The 7,500-nt window shown below is 43.8% G+C and overlaps 1 pseudogene; it reads right to left on the reverse strand.

Moving 5' to 3' along the window:
- The window catches only part of LOC136833646 (uncharacterized), a 47,183-nt pseudogene that overhangs the window by 28,299 nt on the left and 11,384 nt on the right, over window positions 1-7,500 (reverse strand).

Consider the following 7,500-nt stretch of genomic DNA (forward strand, 5'->3'; position numbering starts at 1 on the left):
CTTTACTAACTTCTGTAGTCTTAGACTAGTAGTTGTAGTATAGTTTAGTTTAGTGTCCCAAATGCTTTCTAACAGCCTCAGACCAGCTATAGCTAGATAGCCGCACCTGAATAGACAGGATGTGCCAGCGGAGAGCCGAGCTAAGGTATGGGGCTGCAGCATGATGGTCTGCGTATCATTCCGATGGTGTACAGATCACACGGGACTTAAATGGCACTGGATGAATGATCGCTAGGTGTAGGAGACCAACTCAGTTGAATCCCATACAGGAATGTGTGCTGGTTTATGTGGTAAAGGATAACCTCGGCCTTTAATCAAAAGTGAAATCATGGCAGAAATGTGATGCCAATCCAATATTGAGCAGTAGAAACAAACTGAGTTTAGTTGTCTTGTCAGAAGGACAAAAGAGGTGGTTAACTGATATCATTTCCAAGCTACCATGTCTCAGACCATGATGGGTACACAATGCTGGCAAGGAACATTCCTGTTCAGTGAAATTAATGAAATGCCACTGATAATGGATCCAGCAAGGCTGATGAAGGTGATGGCATAGAGGCCACTCAGGAAAATGCAGCAAAATACTATGTGAACTGTCGCTTGTTGTTTAACAACACTAAACTGGACCGCAAGAAAGCCGGCAATCCAATGACCAGACCAGCAACACTGAGACTAGTCGCAGCAAAACTGCGCCAACCAGTCATGACAATGAAGTTTGCATTTTCTCAGAGAAAGCGGCACCTGCATCTGATCTCAGACAGGCTAGTACTAAGGCCTTGACTTGAAATTGCGAATGTGCAGATACTTAGTGATGGCAAGCTCCTCTTAAGGCTGATTGTGATGTCATTGCACAGGAGCTTAAGCATCACTCATGCCTGTCTTTGTGCCCCACACAGAAAAAGGTCCTACCTGAGGAGCCTTGGAGAAAGACCAAGGTAGCACTGAGTCAGAATCAGATGTATCCACTAGTTCTTGTCAGAACTGATGACATACATTGCTGAAAATAACCTTTGTTCAGATGATCCAGTCATACTGGCTGGTATAGACATTTACAATTCTACCAACAACGTCTGGAACAATTAGGTGTAGAGTCACCAAGTGTAAATTCCACGAGACTCAAAGACAAACTTCTGGCAGAAATTCAGAACTTGAGGCTCATAAATCTGGCAGAGATGTATTACTTGCATTTCAAAAAGGATGTGGGAAAAGCACTTGCTCAATCATCTGATCTTTCAGAGGCAGTTATCATTGCAGCAGCAAATATTCTCAGAAAGTCTATACTTGATCATCAGTCATGGCTTGATGGCACATTTCTCTGAGGCTGTGTACGAAATTTGTGCCTCTCCTGCTCCAGTTTGTAGGGGATGGTTGAGCATGGGGCTGACATCAAGTCACAGTTACGATTTGGAGCATCAAAGTCAGACTCAGGCCATTGCACAGCTCCATGCATGCCCAACTGCTACCCGGGATACAAAGAGGAGCAACAACTCATAGACACTCCAAAGACAGAGAAACACCATTCCCAGTCTATATGGGACTCTCAGTTCATGCCAAAACTATAAAGAGAAACCTGGCTGAAATGCTACATCAGTATGGCCTCAGTATCTCTTATGACAGAGTACTGGAGGTCTCTGTACAGTTAGGGAGATGCCACAGTTAGTAACAGGTGGAGGAGGGTGTGGTCTGTCCCCAGTGAAAGGGGTTGTTCACTACTGCAGTGATGCATACATCGACCACAACCCATCTGCACCACGCTACTACTCTTCCATGGAACTAGCATCTCCATATTTCAGCACCCTAAACAAGGAGAACACTGACAGAAAGACAGCACCAGTTTGCACCTGAGAAAGTGAGGTCGGTGCCTGAATTGCCGGACACATTCACAAACATCTCACCAGCTTCCTTTCAAACAAAAGAACTCCTGTGCCACCAAACACTGCAATACCAAAGCCACCCACAGATATCTGAAGGCCACAGCTTGCACTGGAGCACTGTAGTGGCTAGACAAGGTCATAGTCACCCAGGAAATAGATGATGCAGGAATCTACGTGGTCAGCCTATCACGCTCAAATGAAGAGAAGCCCAGAATTTGAAGTAACCATAACTTCATTGCTCTCTCCTGCGTGATCAGGCTCATTCTGTTGCTACGATCAAACACGGATGCAGCGCAGGATACCGATTTTCTGAACCCTGCCAGATACCCATAATCACAGCTGATCAGCCAACGGCGCCGTGAGCAGCAGGTGCAGTGGCAGTGGCTCGATCAGTATGGCGAAGACAAGTATCTGGTAATGTTTGGTGATCTGCATTACTGAGATGGCATGTATACTTCTGGTACTCTTCTTCATGGCAGTGGTTGGACAGGAGCTCTGGTGGAGGCAGGAGCGTTTCCATCTGGAACTGCATAAACTTCTTCCTGTCAGCTGCAAGTGTAACCAGGACACGGCAGACGCACCAGGTTACAGCCTCTAGTTTGTACAAACTCCTGAGGACAGCATACACTGACCACAGCTGGAGAAAGCAAACAACAATGAGCAGGCATTAGAGTTTGAGGAGTGGTGTGACCTTCGGCGACAGCAGAGTCCACAGTTCCCTGGGCACATGGTGTTGTCTATGAACTCTTGTGATATTCTCTGATCAGGTCCTCCGTGAGGCCAATTTTGTCCTCTACTGCTGTAGTACTGCATGAGCTGATACTCCTACTTCTTTTCCAACAATAATACAAACTATGTCGTTGGCTGCCTATTCACCTCAGGGACATACTCCTAGAGAGTTCACACCTGAGTTGCACAAGGAGGTTCAAGGCTGGCAACTTTACAGTACAAGACCAGTCGCCAGTTCTCAGCAATGGCTCTTGACCAAGCTCATGAGCGTGACCAATGCCTTATAAAGGCTGATGGTGATTTACAACATTGACTGAAGATCCGTCAGCACTTTCAGAAGATGATGGTGGTTGCTCCAGAGATCATCCCCACGGTGTCTGTACACGCAAACAGAGGTTCAAAGTAAGGAGTCTAATGAGCAGACAACACACCATGAACAAACACCTCTACAAAAGTAGGAAGACATTCTGGAGAGTCAAAGCTCGTCATTGGCTTTGCAACACTTGGGAAGTCCTTTTCAGGAAGAGAGCCAGGATCTGCATTCCATTGACAACAAAGACATTGCCCCACCCAGCTCAGCAGAACTTCTGTACAGACACACCTTGACAGAGCCGCACTAAATTTCAGAAGCCAGACTCTTTGGCAAACAATGCAGTCTCCTTCTATGAGCCGAGAAGAAGAACAGAACTGACTTCTTCAGGCAAGAAGCTGTCTTGCAGAACAGTCAAAGCAGAAACTTCTGGAAGGAGGGGATTGCCAGCTTTTCTCTCAAAGCTATTTATATCCTGTCAGAGCTGTGAATGTGATCTGGCAGGAATCTTCCAGCACGAGAATCAAACATTCTCAGCTTCCCTTAGTGAGGGTGGTAGGCTGTACACATGTCAGAAGTCTCAGCTGATCTCGGTCCTGGAGAGTCATGTTACACTAGAAGACAAAGAACCAAAGACTGATGTCCTCATTGTAGATGGATCAGCTTTGGTCCATGCTCTCATACCAAAGAAAGGAGACCTTTTGAGGCTGGTGCACTCATGACTTCTTAACTGTGATACAATCCTATAGCAGCAAGTACACATCATCACATCTTGTATTTGGATGTATACAATACATCCAGCCTCAAAGCTGAGACCAGGCTCCAACGTGGTCAAGGAGGAAGGCGCAAGGTGACAGACAAGAACAAAATTCCATCCAACTGGCGCAATTTCCTAAGACACGATGCCAACAAGACAGAGTTGTTCCAGTTCCTGGCAGACAAAGTTGCCCAGATGTTCAAGCAATGTTGTCATTGCCACTGAAAGGGTCTGCTGTCCCCACTCTATGAGGCTAGTCTTCAGGGACTGGAAAAGTGCTCTCCATGATAGTTGACACCCGTGATCTTCTCCATGCCAACATGCTTACAGAACATGGAGCCAAGACCATCACGGTTAAAGCAAATGACACAGATGTTCTTGTCGTTGCAGCCAGTGCTTTCTCCACTCTCCACAATCTAGGCTAGAGGAAGCCATGGGTGGTGATGGCCAAGGCCAGAGCCTGCTGGATTGCTGTGCATGACCTGTGCAACCTCTGGCCAGGAGGAAGGTGAATGGCATGCTCTTCTTCCATGCTCACAGGTTGTGATATTAAAGGCCAGCTCTCTCCGGAGCAAGGGCAAGAAGACCGCTGGCAGACATGGAACATCTTTCCAGAGGCTACTGTGTTCTCCAAACTGAGTCACTACCCTCTCAGAGTGGAAGAGGAGTGACCCAAAGGTCCTGGAGAGGTTTACTGCACTTATGTATGAAAGATCCAGCACTGCTGGCACTGTGGATGAGGCTAGACTTGATATGTTTGCCAGAAAACAAAGGGCATATGAGGCCATTCCACCAACCAGGAGCTCTCTCCAACACACCGGCCGGCAAGGCGCACTCAGGCTGGTTGTGTGTGGGGCAGGCCACCCAGTGTCAGCCACAGCCAGAGAACCCGAGTGGGATGGCAAAGTCTGGTGAAGCATGGCAAGTCCTTCTGACAACCAACTCGCCCTTAGCCAAGAGTTGCCACAACAGCTTACCAAATGTGGATGCAAAGCAGGCTGTCGGGAAAGGTAAGTGCTACTGTTGGGTCTTCCTGCACAGCTCTGCACTGCAAATGTGAAGTCTAGATAACATTGCCCTCTGGTAGATAATCTAGCTTGAGCATCCAACGGTCATGCCATGCCTACCTTCATCCTCGAATTTTTCAAAGGTGTAGGTTGAGAGACTCATACATAGATTGGTTGCGTTTAGGGGTCCGTATTTCTTTTCTTTTTTATGGTTACAGTCTTAGACAATGTTGTATGTGACCATACCATTACCATTTCAGTTGAAAATAAAGATAATAGTTAAACTGTCTGATCAAGCATGAATATACCCACAACAAAACAGTTGGTCTCTGCGTTCAACTGCTAGCACTGTGGATAGAAAAAAAAAAAAAAAAAAAGCTTTTATGGCAACCATTTTGTACGCCATCTTGGTTTACAATTCATTTAGTGAGGTTTTCAATAAAATGTGTGGTATGGAACATTTTATAACCTAAAGTCGAGTTTAAAAAAAAAACTGGCATATTCCATCAATAGATGCTCCCAAACCAGTGAATCTCAACATAGATGGCGGCCATTTTGAAAAATAGCCGCCATCTTGGATTTTCAGGTGGCCAGCGCCCTTTTCTAAGAGAGCGTAGTCTTAGGAATGTTTGTGCCAAATTTCATGCTTGTTTCACTATCTGAACGATTTTTACAGCAATCTGCTGCACTATACGGGGAAGGGTTCCTTATGGCGATTAGAATACTTAGCATTGGTGAATGTGATTGGTAGACTATATGTATCCCAAATATACCCTAATTTCCTTGTATAACTTACACCTTTTGCTCTTGAAAGCACTGAAAGCAATCGCATCGTACTATTCTTGATTTTCTAATTGATGATTTTTATAATAGCAGTGTCACTACGCATTCTGCATTTTCCCCCAGATTTACATGACCCATTTCTCTTCCATTCATATCTACCCCTTTCTCTTCCCTGTTTCTTGTTTGAACATTCCTCCCAGCTTGTTCACAGTCTACTAATGAAACTTTTCAAAATACAAACTTAACTTCAGGGCGGTGTAATCAGTAACTGTCTATACACAGCCCTAAAATGGAAAACTGCAGTACCTGCAAAATTTTCAGAAATTGAGATATGCCACCTATTGAGCTCGTGAAACACTAATACACAAGTTACTGCAGTTTTATAATGATTCTTCAGTGCTCTATCTAGGGGGGTCCCATTTGCAGTGTCTGCAAAATCAGTAGTAAGGCAAGGGAAAACTGCAATATCTACCATTCTTCTCAGTTTTGTATTTTTGCAGATACAGTAGTCTTCCATTTCAGGGCAGTATACTTTTGCCAATTCCCCTTCAAACATTTAACATAAGTTTTTAGGTCATGAATTTCAGCCTGACAACATAAACATTTGGAGCTTAGTGAAATTGTAATATATCACAGCGAGAGTTCTAACTCATCATCATTGTATGTCATAAGTAATTCACTGCCTTCATATCTTGTAGCAGGAAACTACTGTCGGATTTAACTATCAGAATCTATAATAATTATTTAGACGAAATAACAACCGTAACTTTTATGGCAATCCCATATCTGGAGAGAGAGAGAGAGAGAGAGAGAGAGAGAGAGAGAGAGAGAGAGAAAACTAAAAGTTCTTTATGAAACGACCAATAATTTAATTCCTTTTTTTCTTAAAAAAGTTAGGAAAAGTTCAGAGAGAGAGAGAGAGAGAGAGAGAGAGAGAGAGAGAGAGAGAGAGATAAAAAAAACTCACCTCTTAGCAGAAGGATCGCTGCTGTATTCGAAGACGTGCAGCTTAGGATCGTCAGGAGAATCCTCCTCGCTCACCAGTTCGCCCTTATAGCGTGGCATCTCTCTTAATGGTACCTGGGTGTGCATGCAGTTTTACTAAGGACAGTGATTACTAAGGACAGGGATTACTAAGGACAACGATTACTAAGGACAGTGATTACTAAGGAAAATGAGTGATTAGAAATGCGGGAAATTGGGTGACACTGTCGTGAGTTTGTGTGAGTGCATATCTGTGAAAACGTTTTGAGTGAAAAGTACTGAATGAGAGAGAGAGAGAGAGAGAGAGAGAGAGAGAGAGAGAGAGAGAGAGAGATTTATGGCAACTAAATGAGAGAGAGAGAGAGATTGATTGATTGAATATGGCAACTAAAAACAGAAGAGAGAGAGAGAGAGAGAGAGAGAGAGAGATTATGGCAACTAAAATGAGAGAGAGAGAGAGAGAGGGACTGATTATGGCAACTAAAAGAGAGAGAGAGAGAGAGAGAGAGAGGTGAAGAACAGTGTGGTTTTAGACAAGGATGAGTGGGGATCAAACGTTTGTTATGAAAGTTATGAGAAGTATGAAGGTACAGGGAAAAAGCTACACATGTTTTTCATGATAAAATCAAGCGGTGTAAGGTGAAGTAGACAGGAGAGTGACTGGTTTGATAGTAAAAGTGGGTCTTAAGCAAAAATGTGAAATGTGGATAGAGTGATGTGAGAAGTTAGACAAAAGATGTTTGATGTCGTTGTAATGTTGTGTAATGTTGTGGTATAAGAAACTGAGTCATGAATGTGGTTTGTAATGAATAACGCTTGTAAATGATACACTGCGGATTATAAATATTGAGAAATGGGCAGAAATTAAAATGTGCCTTCTGGCCTAATGTATGGAGAGGTTAACATATGCACAAGAGTAGTTCATCCACGACTCAGCTTTTAAACCAAAGTGTGGCAGTGATTCCTGCCTTTTCTTTCCTGGAACTACCCCTGTAAAGGTGTGTTTACACACACACACACACACACATATATATATATATATATATATATATATATATA

The sequence above is a fragment of the Macrobrachium rosenbergii genome, chromosome 52 (genome assembly GCF_040412425.1).
Source record: "Macrobrachium rosenbergii isolate ZJJX-2024 chromosome 52, ASM4041242v1, whole genome shotgun sequence".
In the NCBI taxonomy this organism is placed as follows: domain Eukaryota; kingdom Metazoa; phylum Arthropoda; class Malacostraca; order Decapoda; family Palaemonidae; genus Macrobrachium; species Macrobrachium rosenbergii.